The following is a 23,270-nucleotide window of genomic DNA, read 5'->3' as shown; positions in this document are numbered from 1 at the left end:
GTTAAATAAGCCTTACCTTCGTTCTCTTTCTCGCATTTAATACAGACTTGTTTGTCAGCAGATCACACACAGCAGATATAACCGTGGCACATACAACTCGAATGACGGATGAGACTATTGCTATTACAATAAAGCTTTCCACAAGAGCCAAAACGAGGCTTGTAGGGGTGCACAAGCACATCGAAATGAGGTTGGCGCTTCCGGGGCTTGTTTACATTATGCGTAAAAACGGGACGATCGGTGGCCAGCTGATCGCAATATAACACCAAGGATACCGATGTTTCGATACATAGAACGCAGGATAAAGACCTCAATCGTTCCTTGTATGCTGTAGCTGTCATACTTTCCATCCAACTGCTTTTTAGCACAATTAACTAGAACAACCGAAGAGTTCGCAATGCGTTTAATACGAGGCCTGAATGGTTACATCATCTAAGCAACGTCAACGAAAATGTTTGTAGCCGCAGACCAGTAAGTTTATATAAAGTACGCGTCATGGTTTCAACGCGCGAACATTGTTTATATGTACCTTTCTTTGGACCCCCGTACATTCGGTTCAACTTGATGACAGCTGCACCAGCGTGAAAGCTCACGTCGAACACTTGCACACATATCTTGACTATGGCAAGATTTCTTGCCTTCGACTGGCTTGAACACTTCATTTGTTGCATCACGGTAGGTCTTGGTTGAAACGATGATCGTCTCGCACACCGCAACAAACAGAGAACGACAAGCTTTGTTTAATTTATACGCTACCGGTCTACGGGCGTCGCAAATCTATCCCCCTCTTGTTCGCCATGTTGGATCGATCGGAGTGCCCCCTATATTCGCTGAAACTCCTCAATTTATAAAAGAAAAACTGTTGTCGCCTTAGGTTTTATATTATTTTTTTGTGTGCATAGACTGCACATAAAATAAATGGAGATAAACATGTCTTATCGATTACAAAGCAATTCAGAGCTTTTTCTGAACCTGGGTCTTAAAAGACTGGAAACTGAAATATTTTTAACATGATTTTGACGCGTTTGCTCAATATTACTGTAGTGATCAGCCGGCGCGAGAAGATGAGGAAGAAGACAAGCAGCACGAGACAGCTTTGGAAACAATGTTCGTCCCAGCTTTGCCGCTAGGCCGCTTAACGCCTTTTAGATGCATATATGTATATATTAAATATTTGTGTAGTCTGCACGCTAAAATATTAGTGATCCGGACGTCTTGTCTTTGTCCTCCTATTCTCGCGCCGGCTGATCACTACATTTGCATAAATTGTCATTGAAATTGAAAACGACAATCTTTCTAAAAAAGATACACTGAAATGTCGAAAGGTTACTGATTTTGCAATAATTGGAAACTCAATTTAAAGGGAAGGCAATTTCAATTTTTCTTATACATTTCACAGATCAAAGCTCATAATCTCTCCTATAAGGCCTTTAAAAAATGATTTGCAATATTTGAAAAGCATTTATTGCAAATAAAAAAAAATTACACCATCTTCCCGAGGGGAACCATGGGGTGATGCGGAGCATCACGGATCGTTATTTACGGTGTTATTAACGGTGTTAGTAACGTTGTTGAACTTCACGGTCCCGAACCTCAGGTTCTGCTGCTCGGCGTTCACGAACCAACGCGGCTTCCCTTTCTCGAAGGTCGGGTTCCGCCGCTCGCTTCGTACGTTTACGTTGAACTTCACGGTCCCGAACCTCAGGTTCTGCTGCTCGACGTTCTCGAACCGCCGCTGCTTCACGTTGTCGTAGTTCAGCATCCGCCGCTCGACGTTGACGAATGGACGCCGCTTCTCGTTGCCGTAGTTCAGGGTCTGCCGCTGGCTTCAAGCGTTGGCGCTCAGCGTCGCGTGCCCTTCGCTGCGCAGCTTTGTCTTCAGTGGACGTAGCGTTGCTGTTAGTTTGTGGGGTGGTGCTGACGCTTGCTTGCGCCAACCCACTAACTGACGGGACTGTTGCTTCCATCACACTTCATCGGAAGAACAAAGTGAAGTGGAGTCAACAGCGGGTGAACTGAACGCGCGCGGCGCGCAGCGCGCTACCGCTGCTTATATTCACACTTGAAGGAGAGGAGACTAGAGGAGGAGGGTTGCGCATGCGCGCGCGGTGTGAGTAGAAGCGAACGCACGCGAAGTGCACGCAGCTGGTAGAGAGAGAGAGCGGAGAGAGTAACGCGCAGCTGTTGGAGAGAGGGAAGGAGGCGAGTTGCGCATGCGTAGTGTGAGTGCGGACGAAGACGCCGCGGGACATAGACCCGAGCAAGAGATGCTCCGCATCTAAAATAATTTGCAATAAAGCTCGCGACTTCGATCTGCTTTTCGCAGCCATATGAGACTTTACTTTCAAAGATATATTGTTTCGGCGTCTACTGTTCTTGATACAATCAGTTGTGGTTGCGAAGTGCCGGACCACGCACACTGCAAGAAGTGACAGGACTGAATTCCACGCACAACAAAGGCAGAGTCGACTCCCTTGCGTTCATGTCCCTGAACACTTTGACGTCAGGTTTACGGAGTTGGATTTGTTTCACGTTCGGCAGTTTCGTGTTCAGTGGGCAACCCTCTCTGACGCCGATTTAAACACGGACGTGGCAGGCCCTCGGAGGTTGTACAGCGTTGCCTTGTGATTGACAAGACCCCAGATTCGATTGCAGGCACTCTTGCCATGTCCAGATGCGAAAAAAAATCCACTTCGCTGACGTTCACTTGTTGCTCCGCAGCTCGTATAGTCGGCACTTATTCTTAAAGTGGCTTGCTGCACCATCAATGACGTAGGTCACATGAGCATACACTGGAATCTTGTCCTCAAGCCACTCGAGCACTTTGCTAACAGCGTAGCATGCGTGGGTGGAGTCGTAGCACATGTCATCCCTTATAACGGCACAGCTACGCTTTTTTTTTTCTTTTTTTTTTTTCTGGTAGTAATTACGCAGGTGAATATGGAGACTTGATTCTTTTCCAATAGTACGACTGGGTTTGCTCGGGCAGGACAAACGAAGGGCGGTGCCCTTGTTATCCGGCAATCCCGTACCATCTTGCGTGTTGACTTAGGCCGCAGACTCCTAGTGCAATAAACGGAGGAGTGAGAGGAAATGTTGTGGTCAGAGTCGTCTCTTTGTATGGTGTTCATGGATGTGATTCCTCACAACGGCCTTTGAAGAAAAAAAGAAACTGTTCGAAGAATCGAGTTTCGATAAATTGAATTTCACGACTCTCCAAACCGCTGAAATATAAATTAAGTTATCAACAACCTCAGTCATCGCAATTTTTTTTGCTATATTTTTATTTTTGTTCGCGTTGTGCGGCCCTCCACGGCACCGCATCTATTGGTGCTCAGAGGTGGCACAGGTTCAGGTTCTGCCGCGTCTTACTTCCTTTTATCATGTTACCGCCAAGGTTTTCGGCTGATCTGTTTGCAAAGTCGCTCCGGCTGCTCCCTTTACGTCGCGTAGACGGAGACGCTACATGCCGGCTGTTGAAACAGGTACCGCGAAGCATGTTGCAGGGTGGCGCCTCTGGATCGTTCCGGCCCGTGGACATTTTTGGGTCGGTTGTGCAGAAACGTATTAGAAATTTTCCTTTCGGAACTACCGCCCACCTCTGTGCTATCAGTTTGTCTCTTCCTGACCAGCCCGTAGCATTTTTACGCTTTTTAATAGTAAAAACAATTTCAAGGATGGGTATGTCACGCCCATTTATCGTAACCACGTTAGCGTCAATTTAGCCGTATTTCTCGCTTTATAACTTTAAAAGAACACAAATATTGCTCTATGTTTTTTTTTGAAGATTCAGAAACTACATACTATAAACGTTAATTTCGGAGAGTATCAGAAATATTAAAGATGGCCTTTTGTTTAAAACGATTTTCAATATAATGCATATTTAGTCAAATACCCCTGTGTGAGCAACTCTTGTAAATTTCTTCCGCCAACACAGACAGCAATATTTCATGCAAATATGAACTATATGGAGGGGAACACAATAAAAAAGTTTGAAGACCTTAGCTTTTATAGATATGGAGGAAAAAAAGATCTTTAATCCAGAGCGTTATTGCGCAATGTACCGTATTTGAGATTTTGTTTTTCAAAATTACGGTCTTAAAACTCGGTGATTAACACTTTTTGTCAATCCTCCTATGCTTAATTTCTCAGTAAATATTTATGGACCTGTAGTCAGAGCAGGTTTTTGGGGGAAGCCGCCCGAAATGCCAACATCGCACGATACGCAAAACGTGCACGTGACTAAGAGGGTGCTTTTAATTTTTTGTTTCTGAAATACATTTTTTTTTAATAAAAATTTTTTTTTTTGGTTTGAAGTTAGCAAAATATATTGCTTTCGTCATAATTAAAAATGGTCGTCGGACATGATTGTTTGATCTTATCTGAAAACGCAGTGTGGTAAAAGATGGGAAACTTAGAAGAAAAAGGAGTCTCAGAGAATTTTCAACATAATCAACTTCTACTAGCTCGCCTGCAGTAACTGTAATCTAAATATTAGCACCTTTTTAAACGAGGTTTATATTGGAAAGGAATTAGCATGCAAAATCTTCATTCGTTCACATCTCTTGGAGTCGAGCAGTAATTTGGTTCAGAAAGTCGTAAACCCATCGATAAGCATACAATTTCCAAATCACTGCATCCTGAAAGTTATTTGGTATGATCACAAAATTGAATCGGCTGGTTTCATTTGATTTCCATTAAGATTGTCAAAAGCAGTTTTTGATTTAAAAAAAAATGTGTTGTGCAATATTAATATTAGTCCTTTTCATTATTAAGCCCCCATTAAAACAAAAATACGGGCTTTGCACTCGCGGAAAAATAACGTCAACATTACAATGATATTTGACAACTGCCACATTTTGTAGATATCTATATAAACAAATGTTTTACTCAATCTTGTAATGTTTATTTACGTTGGAGGAATTAATGAGAAATATTTTTAAGCGAAATGTTTTTTTTCTTAATTTTACATAGGTTTTTGCACAATCACAAACGTGTAAGTTGACGAAATTTGACGTCGGAAAAGATTGCCATCGAAAACAAACATTTAGGAACTATAAGATGAAGCAACTTTCATTGTTTAGCTACCGATATTAAAAGCTCTCTGGTCCTGAACTTTTATGTTGGTAATAATAGGAATTATGTTCTACAAAAAAATATTGTAGAACACAAGGAATCTTACAAAAACCCAGGAAAAAAAGTTTTTGATGAAACAGTGTGGTTGGGACACGCGTGTCAAATAATATATTTTACGCGAAAAAAAATATTAGTGAAATATGGACGGCGCGAGACGCAATTTGGTTGGTAGTCACCTCCTTTCTACGTGTTTTCCCTCGGCTTGGCCATCATATTGAGGTGGGGGGGTGTACGATCATTCCGTGATGTCAGGGACTTTGCGCGCAGGATTTCAAATAAATCTCCAGCCGTCAATATTGCTCTATTTTTTTCGTCTAAAATTAATTTTTTGACGCGTGTTTTAACTTAGTTGATTAAAAAAAGATTATTTTTTGTTAGTGGCCTTTTAAAATATTTTATATTCGTTATATCGGGGAAATGTTTATTTAGTTTGTTCATGCCTTTTGTTGATTAGCCATATGTTCAAAATAAATATATAACTATTGGTTTACTTTTTTTTTGTTTCATGCATGAAACATTCAGTTAAACAAGTACCTGTCAATGCTTATTTGCTTTGGTTCGGTTTGCCAACTTCGATCTAATACCCGTGTTACACAGGCATTCTTAACCACAGTTAACTCACCTTTAGTTGCTCTTACGCTGCATGACAGTTACGACACTATACTTTTGGACTGCTATTTCAGAAGAAGTGAAGAGTGCGCGTCCGCAGCTTTGATGGGTGTTCAAAATGCTCAAGCGCACGTGCGCCTAATAGTTTTGACTGCATTGACCGAAAATGTTTTCCGCAACTACTGTGTGGTAACTGTGGCCTAGCGTAACTGGAGTTAAGCGTGCCCGTGTAACAATGGGATACATGCCTTGCACCTGCGTCACATGATGACGTCGAACGCCGGTATCCACCATGCTGGTGGCTGACTCGACGGCCCTTCGCAGCGAGAGCAAAGGTAAACTGCGCCGCGCTCGGCTGTAGCAATTAGTACATATACCGACGATCGTCCGATTGTTTCGTTGGCATGCCACGCGAGACAGAGTAGCCGTCAAGTTAGAGAAAGTACGAGCGGCAGGAAAGGGATGCGGCCGCGGATTACTGAGTTTGCGGGACGCATTTCATTGGGCGAACAACGGCACTTTTCTACCGTTGTTTATGTTCGCACACACCTGTGCATCGGCTTTTGGCCGTTGGTGGTGTAGATGGCCTCTGCCTTTCGTTACATCACCCCGTTTCCACGCATCAAGCGCACCTTCGGGGCTCCCGGCCGAGTACGGGCGATTGTCGCGCCGCGAGCCCGGCAAGACGGCGATCGGTCGGCGGCGGCCCCCGTGTGCAAGCTCGCCGAGACGCCGCCGCGGGGACATCGCGGTTTGTGCCGTCCGCGAGACGGTCCCCTTTGCAAGGAGCGAAAGTATGTAGGCGAGCCGGTTTGGTAACATCATAATCTAGAACCTAAGACAGTGAAGTCCGTTATTTGATTTATCCTTGACCCTTGGTTTAGATGACGGTAAACTTGTGTTATTTACCAGTATTTTGCAAAATCGTAACAATTTCTCTACAAGCGACTCCTAAAGCCGCTCGTATAATTTAAGACATGTAATTAGGCTTTTTTTTTGGTGACACAACACCTTTTTGCGTCAAAACTTCGTAGGCGGCATATCGAAACTTTCTGCTTGCAATCACACCCATGCCGAAAAACGCCGCACCTACTGGCTAAACGTAGTCATCGTACGCTCGGTACGCTTCTACAAGTTCACATGTACAGTGCTAATCAGACTTGTCTATAACGCCCGAGCGTGCGGCTTTCTCCGGGGAGCGCTAGACTGGTGACATTCGCGGAAACTAAGCTAGTCACGAGGCGCAACATGGGACGGCCCGCTCGAGGGGTGTCCTGCCCACTCTATCAGCTTGATAAGCGATACAAGTGAAGTGCTTTATGATATATTTTTTTTTTTTCATGACGACATCGTTGATACGCCTTCATGTTTTAGTTATTGTACGAGCAATGGTTTTTGTAAAAGGAGTGCGAGCAGCCTTCCGCGTTCGCCGCCAGCTGATAGAGTGGGCAGGACACCCCTCGAGCGGGCCGTTCCATGTTGCGCCACGTGACTAGCTTAGTTTCCACGAATGCCACCAGTCTAGCGCTCCCCGGAGAAAGCCACACGCTCGCGCGTTATAGACAAGTGTGATTAGCACTGTACCACAACTATGTACATTTGTTGAACATATGGTGCATTTCAGCGCATTGCCGGGCATTAGCGGCATCCCATGCCTTGGTAAGTGAATCCGCGCGGTGTGAAAACGAGCCCCAGTGTGGTGCGGGGTGTAGTGATGTGGATTTTATGTTTGCGCGTGACCACCGAATATAGCGAAGGGGACGAAGAAGAGGAAGTAGAATAAAGCCAGTGAATGCGAATGGCTGCTCTATTCTTATTCTGCCCGCCGCGGTAGCGCTTTGTTTGTTCAACACACTTGCAACGCTACATTGGCGACGAGAATGTGTTAGGCAGTCTTCAGCTACTGTTCTGGCAAGTGTCCACCCTCCACGACCTTGCATCGCGCGGCCACTATATCACAAGGCGCTAGCTTCACAGCCAAGCCTACTGTTCTCCACTAACGATGACCCTGATTCCAACCTCACTGCCCCCTTTTGACTTGGATGCCGCTGACCCAAGTAATATCGGCACCGAATGGCGAAAGTGGATCACTCGCTTTGAAAACTTCCTCATCGCTTTCGATGTGAAGAATGACGCACGCAAGCGTTCTCCCCTACTCCACTATGCGGGGGAACCTGTCCATGACCTCTCCGAGACCCTCCCTGACCAGCAGGGTGGTCCCACATCAAGTACGACGACAGATGCTGATACACCTTCAGTAACGGCCAGAAACACATACCAATATCTCAAAGACAAACTGGACGCATACTTCAATCCTCGCATGAACACCACATTCGAGGTCTTTCAATTTCGTCAGGCAAAGCAACTCGAGGACGAATCTGTCGGCCAATTCTCGATCTGGCTTCGACTGCTTGCCCTCAATTGCGGTTTCGCGAACACCGACGAGGAAATCAAGAACCAGATCATATTTGCTACGACATCTTCACGCCTACGACAAGTAGCCCTAAGGCAAGACCTTAGCCTTCCATTACTTTTGAATCAGGCTCGACTCCTCGAGGATGTCAACCGAGGAACGACCGCCATGGAAGGATTGTCAACAACCGCCACGGTTCAAGCAATCTCTGGACAGCCTCGCTACGGCCATGCAGGCACATCCAGAAATGCCCAACAACCTCGCTACTTCTCTTCCCATCTGAAATACGGAGGCAGCGCACAACGCACCCACGTCTCGCCTCCCCAGTGTTTCCACTGTGGTGCTCACTGGCCCCACGAGGAGGACAAGTAAACTGCCCCGCCAAATCTGCCTCTTGCAAGGCATGTGGCAGAAAAGGACACTATGGCAAGGTGTGCCAATCAGCACACAAGCCTATCTTCCAGATTTTTCATGATTCTGACTCCGACGAGAGCGTTTATGCTGTCGGAACTATATCACAAATATCTCACCAAAACCTCCCAGAGGCCCATCTACTGGTTAAAAACACTCCTGTAACATTCCTGATTGACACAGGTGCTTCAGTATCGGTCATTGGAACCTCTACCCTGTGGGAACCATTGGGTTCCCTCTATCCCTATCTAGGCCTAGCTTCAAGCAGGCCGTGGGAGTCGTCGTCACCAATGGCGTCGGCCTCCCGGATACAAGGAACCACGAGGCCGAATTCCCCGAAGGGGCCGGTTCTCCCTTGCCCTTTTTGGGTGAACGCGCCATCGGCACACCCTTGGGAGTGATTATGGACGCGTCCCGTTTTCGAGTGACCTTCTACCGGCCTCCCCGGGCGCGTCTATTTCCCGCAGGCTACATAAGCCGGCCACCCACCTGTGGCCGGGGCTCTTGGTTAGGGGGGGCTACGCTCGACGGAGTATTCATCGTTATTTTACTGCTCCCCCTTTTCCGTGATCCTGCCAGTTCCGGCAGCGCGGACCTTTCTCCTGGTGATCCTGTCAATTAAGGCAGCGCCAACCTCATTTCTCTTTTGTTCCGCCTACGGGCGCAAAGCGTGTGGCGTAAGCCCAATAAACACGTTTCTACGGTATCCCTGTGTTTGGTGTGGTCTCCCGTCCACCGGAGCCTAACGGCAGTCAACGGACGGACCCGGCCGTAGCCGCCATAGCAGCGAACTACGGAGTGGGTGTTGCCTCACAGCGATCAGCAAGGTAAGTCGAAACCTACTTTATTGCATCCGACGAGTTACGGAGTGGGTATTTGCCTCACTGAGGACTTTGGGGTAAACTAGAATCCCATATCTGGCGCCCCAACGTGGGGCCCGTCCGGTGTCTGCAAACAAAGCAGCACGTTCGCAATGACAGCGAACCAGGCCAATTTCCGGCCTTGGACTTCGTGGACGGAGGGAGAGGCGAACGCCCGAAACCCGACGCCACCCAACGGCTTAGTGGCCAGGTCAGCCACGCACGGACACAATGCAGTGTCTTTTGAGCCGAGCTCGCTTCTAAGCGGAGGCGACCCAACATGTCCGGAATGCGCCCGAGGCATCCCCCTCCGCGACACTCCAGCCCACTCTGCTGAGCGAAGCGCACCTGCGCTTGTCGAGGTCAACCCCGCGCTCGCACAAAGCGCGGCGACGCAACAGGCAAATATAGCCTCGTACTGCGATGACCTTCTGACCACGGACTGGCCTGCAGCTTCCCCACAAACGGAAGACACTGCCGCCGTCTGTGAGCAATGGCCCAGCTCAGCGGCTTTATGCGCAACAGGACACACGGCGGCACACGGCGGCACACAGCCAGTGTACAGCTCGCCAGCCGAAAGCGTATCTCATCAAAGAGAAAATGCGCTAGACTCGTTCCAGCCACTGCTAGATAACGCAGCACGAGTTATCGAGAGTTTGACGGGAGCGTTGCAAGCAGCGACGAGGCCCCCGCCGCCCACGCGGCCACCGGTCAGAATCCCTATCCCGACATACCGAGGATACGGAGACCGGGTGAGCGCCACGGACTTCCTCGAGGACCTGAAAAGTTATCAACAGGCCATGGGAATGTCGGACAACGAGATACTGGAACGAATCCTGCCAATCTCGTTGGTGGACCAAGCAGCGCGATGGTTCCGTCTAACCGGAAACCAGCTGCCTACTATCGAGCAGTTCCGAAAGGCTTTTCGCCAGGAATTCCTCCCCGCTGACTACGAGCGCAGGATGAGGAGAGAGCTCGAGCAACGGACCCAGCACCCAGACGAGTCACTGTTGGAGTTCGTAAGGGCGATGCAAGAGCTCTTCGAGCTAGCAGAACCCTCCGCGCCACATGCAGAGCGGGTAGAGCGCGTCATTCGACAGGCGCACCCGACTTTTGCGGCGTACCTCCGAGGCAGTCGCTTCCGCGACCTGAACGAACTAGCCTCGGAAGCTCGGCGGATCCAGGGAGACATTCTAGCCGCCCGAGCGTACCGACCTCCGCCGCCTGCGTCATCGGCACTTGAGCCGCGCTGCGCATGGAATGGGGAGACGGCGCCCCGAAACAGGAGGCACGAAGCCGCCCACTACGCCGACGGACCGGGTCGAAACACGTACGACATCTCAGATCGTGCGCTCGACCCATACTCTTACGAGAGGCGAACAGCAGAACCCGCGCCGCAGTGGCAAAGGCGAGATCGGAACAGACAAGAGTTACCGACGCCCCGGGAGCAAACGCGGCCAATGCGTCCAAATGCACAGGACGAAAGGCCCGGCGCGCAGCAGAACGTGCGACGCGACTCGAGAAGGGTTGCGCAACCACGCTGCTTTCGCTGCAACAGCGCCGACCACCTGGTTCGACAATGCCCAGAACGGCAGAACCCCGGTTTCCAACAGTCGGGAAACGAGCAAAGCCACCGATAACCAACCCGGTGGCTCAAAACGGCACGGAGCAAGATACTCTTTTGCCGTCCGCCTACAGAATAGGCTTTCCGACAGGCACGCCAACGCCATTCATAGCGTTGACGATCGTTGGTCGGACGTTCAAGGCGCTGCTCGACACGGGCGCAAGCGCATCGCTTTTCGGTGACGAAGTGTTGACCCACCTCCGGCAAAACTCTGTCCGAATGAGGGAGGGAAGCACGACCTTTCGACTCGCGTGCGGCACCGCACATTCAAGCGGTACCGTCCGGTTGGTTGCGAGATGGGAGAATCGAGCAAGACGGCAACGCTTCGTTCATCTCCCCAGTCTTTCCGTTCCGATCATCCTGGGCAGAGATTTTCTCGCCAAAACAGGGATCGTGATCGACGTGAGTAGCGGTGGCTACCGAGAGGGCACTTTCTCTCCTCTGAAACCTTTCTGCGAACCCCCAACCCCAGAAAAACCGCTGGTTAATGGGGCAGGCAGCAGCAGCCGAAACGAGGCAACAGCCTCCCAAGGTGAACCCTCTCCGACGCAGTTGCAAGCGAGCGCCGTAGCGTCGGAGATAACGCACCCCCTGCTGACTGAGTCATGCAGCGTGTCAGGGCAAGAAAAAGCCCGTCTGTCGGCATTGTTACGACATTATGACAAGATGTTCACAGATCGACCCGGGTGCACCAATGTAGTGCGACACCGGATCGACACGGGCGATGCGCTCCCTCGGAGGCAAAACGCACGACCCGTTAGTTTGGCTAAACGAAAAGCCATTGACGTTGCACTGGATGAAATGATCGACACCGGAGTTGTCCGGCGGTCAAACAGTCCCTGGGGATTCCCCGTCGTGTTGGTCCCAAAGAAGGACGGCACTTCACGTCTGTGCATCGACTATCGCCGTCTAAATGACGTCACGCGGAAAGACGCATATCCGCTACCAAGCATTGACTCGATCCTGTCCAACCTCGGCAGCGCACGGTATTTTACAACCTTAGACGCCAGCCGAGGCTACCTCCAAGTTCAAATGGAGAGGGGTGACGAGGCGAAAACGGCCTTTGTTTGTCACCGCGGGCTTTTCGAATTCACGCGAATGCCCTTCGGTCTGTGCGGAGCGCCCATGACGTTCCAGCGGTTGATCGACCGCATACTGGGAGAAGCCAAATGGAAACATGCAATGGCCTATCTCGACGACATTGTCGTCTACTCGAACACCTTCGAAGATCATCTCAGAGACCTGAAGGATGTGTTCGACCGGCTAAAAGCCGCGGGAATCACGCTGAACCCGGAAAAGGCTCAAATAGCCGAAACCCGAATCAACTTGCTCGGCTTCACACTCGATTGCGGACGCATTGCGCCAAACGCCGAGAAGCTAGAAGCTATCCGGGAGTTCCCCGCACCAACGGACGTAAGCTCACTCCGTCGCTATTTGGGAATGGTGAATTTTTATCGCCAATTCATCCCGAACTGCGCCCCCCTCCAAGCGCCACTAACGCGGCTACTCAGAAAAGCCGTGAGCTGGAGTTGGGGTCCCGAGCAGGAGGCAGCTTTCCGCTGTACTTCGAAAGCACTCGCGGACACCGCGGAACTAAAGCTTCCCGACTTGAACAAGCCTTTCGTGATCCAAACGGACGCGAGCAAACTGGGCTTGGGAGCGGTCCTGCTCCAAGAGCACGAAGGTGTGCTTCGTCCCGTGGCTTTCGCTAGCCGCTCGCTCGTGCCGGCAGAGGTGAACTACAGCACCTGCGAACAAGAGTGCTTGGCTATTGTATTTGCCTTAAAGCGCTTCGACATTTATGTCGACGGGACCACATTCACGATCGAAACGGATCACCAGAGCCTAATATGGCTGTCAAGACTTCGCGAACCCGCAGGGCGGTTGGCGAGATGGGCTTTGCTACTGCAAAAATACGACTATGTCGTGCGGTACCGGAAAGGCAGCACAAACGTTGTGGCCGACGCACTGTCGCGAGCCCCCGCAGACTGCGCAAATCTTTCCGCGGGGAGCCTGGCCGAGCCAACGGCACACGCAATGCCCGGCGAAGCCGAAATTCACTCCCAAAAGGAGGCAGCACCACTGACCTCCTCGGACGAGAGCGTGAACCACGTAGACGCAGTGAGCGCAGTGGGGATCGTGTTCAGCAAAGAAGAGCTACTGAAAGCTCAGCAGAATGATCCGTTTTGTCGAAAGGTGATCGACGGACTCTCGAGTGAGTCGGACTCCGTGGAGTCGGGCGGTGCGTCCGCCGGGCGTACGACTGCTGGTATTGCAGTAAACGCCGAGTGTCGGGATGTATCTGGTACTGGTACTGACACGCTGGATCAATTTCTGCTGAACGCCGATGGGCTCCTGCTGAAGTATATCCCATCTGAGAAGGACACAGATAATGTGTTCAAGGTGGTAGTGCCAAAAAGTCTGAGGTGCGCAGTAATGCGTTACTATCACGACTCGCACTTGGCCGGACATGCGAGCGGCTCCAAGACTTACACAAAGTTATGTCACATCGCAACCTGGCCGGGCATGAAAAGGGACGTATTCCGCTACGCCCGCACGTGCCACACTTGCCAAAGCTTCAAACCAAGAGGCGGCAAACCTCCGGGCCTAATGCAGCCGACCCAGAGCCAAGAACCATGGTCTTTGGCGGCTTGCGACGTGGTCGGCCCTTTGCCGAGGAGCCCCAAAGGACACCAATATTTGTTGGTTGTCACGGATCACTTCAGCAAATGGGTAGAACTTTTCCCACTACGAAAGCTGACAGCCCGAGCGATCATGGAGAAGCTCATGGAGGTATTCACCCGATGCGGGTTCCCGGAAGCTCTCCTAACAGATCGAGCAAGCTACTTCGTCGGGAAGGTATTTGTGGACGCTTGCAAAGCCCTGGGCATCAAGCACAAAACCACCACACCCTACCACCCACAAGCGAACATCACGGAGCGATGTAACAGAAACATCAAACCCATGCTGGCAGCATTTGCCGAAAAGCACCGCGACTGGGACGCATACATTCCTGAAATTGGGTTTGCTCTCCGTTCCACTGTCAATCGTTCGACAGGCTTCACCCCCGCCTTCCTCACATTCGGAAGAGAGTTGGCGAATCCCATGGACCGTGTCCTAAGGGCGAACGCCGGGGCAAACGACGCGCAGTCGACACAGACTGAACACGCGCGCTCGCTACAAACTCGGATGACGGAAGCCTTCTCGGAGGCCCGTCACAATCTCGGGGTAGCGCGAGCTAAACAAAAGGCTCAGTACGATCGCTCTCGCCGAGATCTCCGCTACAAAGTAGGCGATCTCGTGCTCAGACGAAATCACGTTTTGAGCGATGCCAGCAAAGGCTTTTCTGCTTCGCTGGCACCAAAGTGGCTGGGCCCGTACGAAGTGCGAGAAATACTTTCACCGCTCGTGTACAAGCTGACTGACCAAGAGTCACGAAAAGTCGGAGGGCCAGTGCATATTTGCGATCTCAAACCCTACCACAGAAGGGAAAACGAGGAGCAAAACCCAAAGCCACTCTTGCGCAAGAATGCACGCGAAACGCGAGACGACGCCAAAAACGAGGCGCCCCGCTACAATCTGCGAACTCGGAGAAACTAATATCCGGAGTTTCGCAAAGGCAGTCCCGATAAGTGGCGAAATGTCACACTAAGAGAAGTGCAAGGGCAAAGAATGCACCAGCTGCCTTCGCGAACGCGTCAGCCACCATTGTTGGCAAGCCGTGACCTAAATACAAGGCCACCTCAACGTTCGCTCCCGGGTCATCCCGTACGGGGATTCCCCTACATACGGCATCTGAGGGAAAGGGTATGCGTAACGCCCATTGGTCAGTTACTGTCGCCCAGGCTCACGTGTGTCACTACGTCATCGTAGGGGCACGGCGAGAGCAGTTGTCACAAGCGGTGAGACCGTGATGTCATTCTGCCGCAGTAGGACTCCACTGTAACATCCACGAAGAGGATCTCCAGCCAGGACGGTGCTTCGGGCCGTTCGGGGGCTGCGTCAGCCTGTTTCCTGACTCCGGGGTTTTTGACGGCGTTCTTGGTCCACGGGTGCTGGCGATTCCTCGAGCAGCCCCGCGACGCCAGCGGACCAGGGGACCGAACCAGCGGCCCGCCGGCTACGCGCGCCATCGGGACCCGCGCGGCGACGGACAACACTCTGTCCAGGGGCCGGCTGTTCCCGTCCAAAGGGCTCCACGAACCACCTCCACGACGGTGAGCGAACGCCGGGAACGTCGCAGCAGACCGTATTTGTGAACCCCGGCATGTGGGGGTAGGCACCGGACGCGGTCGTTTTTTTTAGTTCTTTTTGTTTTTAAGAGCCGGTAGGACGTTTTGTTTTATTCAAGTCCTACCTAAGCCTTAAGAAGGGGGGAGTGTGGGAACCATTGGGTTCCCTCTATCCCTATCTAGGCCTAGCTTCAAGCAGGCCGTGGGAGTCGTCGTCACCAATGGCGTCGGCCTCCCGGATACAAGGAACCACGAGGCCGAATTCCCCGAAGGGGCCGGTTCTCCCTTGCCCTTTTTGGGTGAACGCGCCATCGGCACACCCTTGGGAGTGATTATGGACGCGTCCCGTTTTCGAGTGACCTTCTACCGGCCTCCCCGGGCGCGTCTATTTCCCGCAGGCTACATAAGCCGGCCACCCACCTGTGGCCGGGGCTCTTGGTTAGGGGGGGCTACGCTCGACGGAGTATTCATCGTTATTTTACTGCTCCCCCTTTTCCGTGATCCTGCCAGTTCCGGCAGCGCGGACCTTTCTCCTGGTGATCCTGTCAATTAAGGCAGCGCCAACCTCATTTCTCTTTTGTTCCGCCTACGGGCGCAAAGCGTGTGGCGTAAGCCCAATAAACACGTTTCTACGGTATCCCTGTGTTTGGTGTGGTCTCCCGTCCACCGGAGCCTAACGGCAGTCAACGGACGGACCCGGCCGTAGCCGCCATAGCAGCGAACTACGGAGTGGGTGTTGCCTCACAGCGATCAGCAAGGTAAGTCGAAACCTACTTTATTGCATCCGACGAGTTACGGAGTGGGTATTTGCCTCACTGAGGACTTTGGGGTAAACTAGAATCCCATAACCCTTAACAAGCTTGGAGCACTCACAAAACTCTAACAGGCAGGCACACGTATTTACGGGTATGGATCGGATGCTCCGCTACCAATCATAGGAAAGCTCAATGTCACGCTGAAGTTCAGGGGCAGCGACACAACAGAGGACTTATTCATAATAAAGGGAACCGTGAAATCACTGCTGAGCTTCGCTGCTGCAAATAGACTGGGCTTCATCCAAATTACTTACGCCATGCCAGGACACTCACAAAAAGATGCGCGCTGAAATAGAGAAGTGCCTCCAAACTTGCTCGAGACCCCACTCGCTGCTTTTCCTGAGTTCTGTGCGGGTGTAGGCAAACTAAAAAAACCTCCAAGTACACGTCCACATTCACAAAGCCATTGCCCCGGTTGCTCAGCCCCATCGCAGAATCCCTTTTGCAGTCCGAAGCAAAGTAGAAGAAAAGATAAGCCAGTTCTTGGCCCTTGATATCATCGAAGAAGCAACCGGACCTACTCCATGGGTATCTCCAGTCATAATTGTGCCAAAGCCGCACAATCCAGAGGACATTCGCCTATGCGTCGACATGAAATGTGCGAATAGGGCTATTCTTCGCGAGAGGCACGTCTGCCCTACTATCGACGACGTGATCACAGCCATTGAACGGATCAACACTCTTCACCAAGCGTGATCTAAAGGATGGGTACTACCAACTAGAACTTGATGATGAATCAAGAAAAATAACAACATTTGCAACACACAACAAACTGTACCACTACAATCGACTTATGTTTGGAATTAATGCAGCTGCCGAGGTTTTCCAGGAAACTTTCCGTCAAGTACTCAGCGGCATACCTCACGTCCTCAACATCAGTGATGATATACTTGTGTTTGGAAAGACAAAGGATGAGCATGATCAGGCTCTCCAGGCAACTCTCGAAAGGTTGACAGAGAACGGCCTCACAGTTAATCCAAAAAAAGTCTCTTCGCACAAAAAGAACTCTGTTTTTTCGGTCACATTTTCTCTGATTCTGGAATCAGAACAAACCCCCAGAAGATTGCAGCACTAAAAAAAATGCCGGCCCCTGCCAACGCTCATGCAGTTCGAAGTCTGCTTGATACAGTAAATTGCAGCGGACGCTTCATACCTAACCTTGCTGATATAACATACCCTCTTCGGCTTCTCACAAAAAAGAACACTAAGTGGATGTGGGGACCAGAAGAGCAAGGTGCTTTAGATACGCTGAAAGAAAAGCTCTCTGAGATCCCCAAGAAATAATTCTCACGGTCGACGCGTCGCCTGTTGGCCTTGGTGCAATCCTAGCACCGAAGTAAGGCAACAACACCGAGACTGTCGCATATGCTATTGGGCTTTGACCCCCACTGAAGCACGTTACTCTCAGATTGAACGTGAATTGCTTGCAGTTGTCTGGGGGACAGAGCATTTTTATCTGTATCTTTACGGTAACAACTTTCTCATTCGCACAGACCACAAACCCCTTGTCTCCTCACCAACCCACGGGCATGTCCGTCTGCACGAATTGAACGCCTCGTTTTGAGAATCCAAGAATACAACTTCAGAGTGGAGCACAAGTGTGGAATCAACAACCCCTCGGATTACCTGTCTCGCCACCCCATGCCGAACTCTCCTGCTGATGCCCGCCTGGCTCATACCACTAATTCATATGTCAACTTCATTGCCCACCACAACATTCCCAAAGCCATGACTCGTGCAGAAGTAGCTGCCGCCACTCTAGACGACCCTCATATACAAAAGGTGATCGCTGCCCTCAGCAATCCTGCCAGGTGGAACGACCCAGCACTCAGAGAGTTTATATCCGTACAGCACGAGCTCTCCCTGACGGACAGCGGCCTACTACTGAAAAGAAATTGCCTCGTTCTACCGGCTGCTCTCCAGCAACAGGCGATATGCATCGCTCACATCGGGCACCAGGGCATCTTCAAAACGAAAGCGCTCATGAAGCGAAAAGTATGGTTTCCCCACCTAGACAGCATGGTACAAATTACTTAAAAACTGTATGGCGTGTCAGGCAACCATCCAACATCAACACTCTAACCCCGTCGCTATTCCATCGAAGCCAAATCAACCTTGGGAGGCGCTCTCACTTGACTTCGCGGGGTCTTTCCCTAATGGCAAATACATAACGGTCCTAATGGATGATACGTCACGCTACCCCCTCGTGGCGGTATTATCATCGTTAGCAGCCCCAACTGTCATCACCAACCTTATGAGGATCTTCAGTGCTTTCGGGAATCCTACTGTCGTCAAAACAGATAACGGGCCTCCATTCCAAAGCCTTGACTTCAGAAACTTCGCTGACTCACTAGGATTTCGCCATCAGCGCATCACGCCTTGCTGGCCGCAAGCGAACGGTGAGGTCGAACGATTCATGCGCACACTAAAACGGTTTCTACAGAAGACAACGTTGGAAACTCTACGTGGACTTCCGAATTGAGCAAATTTCTAATGGCCTATAGGGCGACACCTCACTCAACGACAGGGAAAACACCCTTCGAACTACTTTTTGGAAGACCTATGGGCTACGTCCTTCCCGATTCCGCAGACACAAACGACGCGCCACAGGCATGGCAACACAACGATTACGAAAATCGAAAGAAACACAAGATTTACGCAGATGAACACATGCATGCGAGACCCCACAACCTCGAAGTCGGAGATCGGGTACTGTATAGCCAGCCGCCGTCGAACAAGCTCACTCCTCCTTATGACCCACTGCCATGCAAAGTGATCGAAATCATAGGGACACAGGTAACTGCTCAGAGAGATCCGAAAATGATCACAAGAAACTCAAGTTTTTGCAAACTTCTCCCCACGAGTGCGAAGCTCAGAGCACATAATGAATTGATCAATGCGGATGATGCTGAGGACGAAAACGCCACGAATACGCGTCATACTCACCCTCACCAGGAATCTGAACAACATCGACGTGGGGGAGAGATAAACACATCGACGTGGGGGAGAGACGAGACCTGCAACCCAACGAAGTTCAAAGATCCAGTGAAGGACGACGTCCGACTCCGGAAGTTGAACAACAGCTCGACGTGGAGGAGGACGAAAGAAACCAGCGATTCGTTGAAGCCCCTGGCCCTGATCTATCAGGAACACCACGACCGGTCCGTAAAAGGTACCCTCCTACAAGACTCAGGGACTACGTCTGCTCCTGAAAAGCGTTTCGCTCTGTTCATTTCTTTGCTTCTCGGGGGAAGTGATGTAGTGATGTAGACTTTATGTTTGCGCGTGACCACCGTATATAGCGGCGGGAACGAAGAAGAGGAAGTAGAACAAAGTCAGTGAATGGGAATGGCTGCCCTATTCTTATTCTGCCCGCCGCGGCAGCGCTCTGTTCGTTCAGCACACTTGCAACGCTACACGCGGCCCCGTTCTTTCCTAGCGTGACGTCACTTGCAAGGCATGTATAAGTGATCACAGTAACTGATGTCGCAGAGAAATACTTTAATGGAGCCATTCCCAAGTTTTTACTTATCACAATTTTGTTTTCACGCTTGACAAAAACGGTCAAGTACTATGGTTCTCAAAACTTCAGCAAAAAGAATCACGGAGCTCAAATTCTGACTGCTGCTCCCGGCGGGAGCGGCAGACGAAGCTAGTGGTGGCAGAAAATTAAACACCAAAGTCAACGGGGCTGTGATCTGCCTAGGGAGCCTCAATGACCGCGCCAACTTGAAATGTGGTGGCAGCTTGGATCTGCGCCGGGACCCCACCCTTGAATCTTTGTATGAAATTGTACCCTAAACCGCACTGCACAGCTAATGCCATCCAGCGAACGCTTCATAAAGATTTCGTCCATCTGCGAACAAAGTTTTTGTGAAGCTATATCACCGTTTTTTGGTGAACATGGTAGTAACATTTAATGCTATGCCAGTTAAGCATGATATTAGAGCAATCCCATGTTGAAATTTGCGGGAATATGCAGACAAGCTGGTGAACTAATTCCATATGAAAAGCATGAGACTTTATATGTTGAAAATCTCAGGTTTTCTTACTATAGAATTTGAACTTTGATTGGATTCAGATTTAAAATGCCCCAATTGCCACAACAAGAAAATAAAGAAGAGTACTCGATATCTTTAAATGTTTTATTCAGACTTTTTGCACTTTCTCTTTCAATAGAAGACCGTCAGATAACCACGTGACTTTCATAAGGTGGCAGACCTCCGGCTGCAACTTGAACCTGGGACCCCAAGACGCAGCTCCATAGGGCACGGTCTCAGCACCTGATAACATGGCAGAAAACATTAAATATGAAGACATGCTTTGGCCTACTCGTTATTCTATGGTCTTTGTCCGTCGACCTTGCAAAAGTGGAAACGTTACATTCTACTGTTATTAAAAGGTTAGTGATAATAAGGTAATGGGTGGTAGTTTCGTTCTTGATAAAAGACAGTTGTTTATAACAAGTGGTTTGTAGATAAGTGATCGCACATTACGTAAAAGGAAACAACTCCTACGCGAGTTTACAGCTGTGGGGCAACCGTCAAAGCGCGTAATTCTGTAAACATTAAACGTAACGACGCGACTTACAGGCCAAGGACATTTCGTGTGGAGAATTAAATATTTTCTACTTATTCATGCGTGAAACGTCGCTCTAATATCCACCGCTGCACTCATGCGATGGCATAAGAGAAAGACAAATCTGCCGAAAACTCAAAAGACGTCCGATGAACACAGACGGTTAATGACTTTTTCTTTGCCAGACAATGTAGGTAGCGCCAGTGTTAGCACGAACAAGGAATTGACGGCTTTTCCCGGTTTTCTTGTTTTTATAATTGAATATTTGCAATTAAAACTAGCGTAGTTAACAGACTTCGTGCTTTTTATTGCCTTGTTCGAGTAAAATGTTAAGATAAATCTTGATAACAACAGATACTTTACATTATACAAATATCACTCGGGGAGATTCTTCTTTTTTTTTAAATGTTGAAACACTGCAATTGAAGCAAACGTTTTTGATTCGGGGAATCAGAGGTGAAAAGAGAAAGAAAACAAGGAAAATAACCAAGATAGAGACGAATTTCAACATGCGTGCATGAAGAAATAAGAGGAAAATATACAGAACTAAAAATACAGAAAACGTAAACAAGAAGAATGAAACATTAACTAAAACACAGCAAGAGCCGATTAAAAAAAGCTTGTTTCACTTATTCCTTTTTCCTATAAATTATATGTAAAGAACGTTCGTGCTCTCCGGTTCCTCGTTTTATCCATGTGCAGTTGTGCTGTAGCAATATAATCACGTTCAAACCCGCCCAGTTATCCATTCTCTTTTGTAAAGAAGCATCGATGTCGTGTTCGCGCTAACTTTGTCGGGCAGTGTGCAATCAAGGAGCAGAGATTCGCTATCTGGTATAATTGGCTGATTCTGGAACAGTCGTACTCAATTGTATGATGCGTTAATTTTAATTTTGAATAACAGGCTATTCATAAAATAAAAAAAATAAAAATATTATTATCCAAATGGGCTTCTAACTACAGAAATGCTATAGAGTGTTATTAGGGAACTTCGTTTAGTAAACAAAAAAAGCCGTAAAATTAAATTCTTGGAAATTCTTCATGTTCTTTTTTTTGTGCAATTAAGCGCTTCAATGGGCCGCAGTCAGGAGATTTCACGTTTACTTGTAAAAGGCTTTTCTCCAGGATCCCAAGTAAATAGGTTGTATTTGGTTTTCCAGACTTTTTAATGGGGGTCGTTATTCCCTTCATATTATCACAATATTAATCCACCTCGTAACTGCACGTTCGCGAGGGTAGAAATTGATAGTAAATATAATAAATGAAGCGCGGTGAGCAAAATGTATACCTCGTACTTCACAACACGTGTTCTGCGACGATCGTAACGCAGTGATATAATTTTTAAGATTTAGTAATAACGTTTTAGGTTCATTTGGCATGCTCGGTACGAACGTTACGTCAACTCACCCCTGAACTAGCAGCTGAGTCTGATTGGCAAGGCAAGTCCATTTGACACAGGGATTTGACAGAGTTTTTACTTCTCCGTTTCCCATTGTGTGGCCGAGGTATCTGCACTCATGATCTAGTTGTAAAACGTACGAGTTTTTAAGAAAGGGATATCTCAATATGCACAGAAGTAATCGCCAATTCAGGATAATCGTCAAATAAAGGATCATTGTAAATATCCGATCAACGTATTATTTTTAATATTTTAAGGGTGCGATAATATGTACACAATTACTGCTTTTCAAGATAGGCGAACCCTACGACTGTAAACGTACTTCTGACGAAGCTGCGTATTACATTGCCGTAAAACTTGTGAGGTAGATTTGACCGTTACATATGAGTAACGTTTCCCATGAGGTTGGTCATACATAATCGATTAATCACTAACTTTAGTTTCTCCATGGGAAGCACTCGCTGGCAGGTGAAACTTTTGGAATGGTAGTTTAAGTTCACATTTATCTAAATTAGAGAAGACAATTAAGATGCCTCGTGATTTCAATATTGCGTCGAGGGCGTCCAAGGTCGGTGTGCAAACGTCTATTACATTGTCCAATTTTGTATATTTTCATAGAAATATAACTTACGGTCAAATATTAGAAGTGATCGTTCTTGAATTTCATAATTGGTTCTTTTCTCTTCCTCCACATTACCTTGGGATATTACTACGTTGGCTATCACAATGCAAACAATCAGAATATTCATTGTGCCCACTTGATAATCTGTAAATAATTTAATACTGGATATCAGAAAGTGTATTTCTACGCTAATATTATGTTTGAAATCACTTTGCACATTTATTTCTCTTATGATGCGCCCAGCTATACGATGCGTTATTTTTATATAAAAATATTAGGCGCTTTTTTAAATTATTTTCAGAGTATAGCACAAAAAACAAAGATTGCTTTGCTGGTTTTATCAGCTTCCTACATGAAGAAGACAGTCAAACTGACTTGAAGATGTTGACTTTACTGCCATTTCTAGTGTTTACTTTTGGTACAACGCGCTCACAACTTGATAAGCATAATTTCAAACAAAGTAGGCAAACTATTTCCCGTATGATTTATCCCATTTATTTGCAATCGTTGCAAATGTAAGGTAAATACCATTGAACGGCTCTGAGTGTTATCTTAGCTTCAAGGCAAGAAA

General features: G+C 48.6%; 1 pseudogene; it reads right to left on the bottom strand.

Moving 5' to 3' along the window:
- The window catches only part of LOC115326507, a 31,243-nt pseudogene extending 8,417 nt beyond the window's left edge, over positions 1–22,826 (bottom strand).
- Positions 22,827–23,270: the final 444 nt, after the last annotated feature.

This window comes from Ixodes scapularis, unplaced genomic scaffold, assembly GCF_016920785.2.
Source record: "Ixodes scapularis isolate PalLabHiFi unplaced genomic scaffold, ASM1692078v2 PGA_scaffold6__148_contigs__length_123643588, whole genome shotgun sequence".
Taxonomy (NCBI): Eukaryota; Metazoa; Arthropoda; class Arachnida; order Ixodida; family Ixodidae; genus Ixodes; species Ixodes scapularis.
The sequence above is the reverse complement of the archived record's forward strand: the minus strand, read 5'-3'. Positions and strand labels throughout refer to the sequence as shown.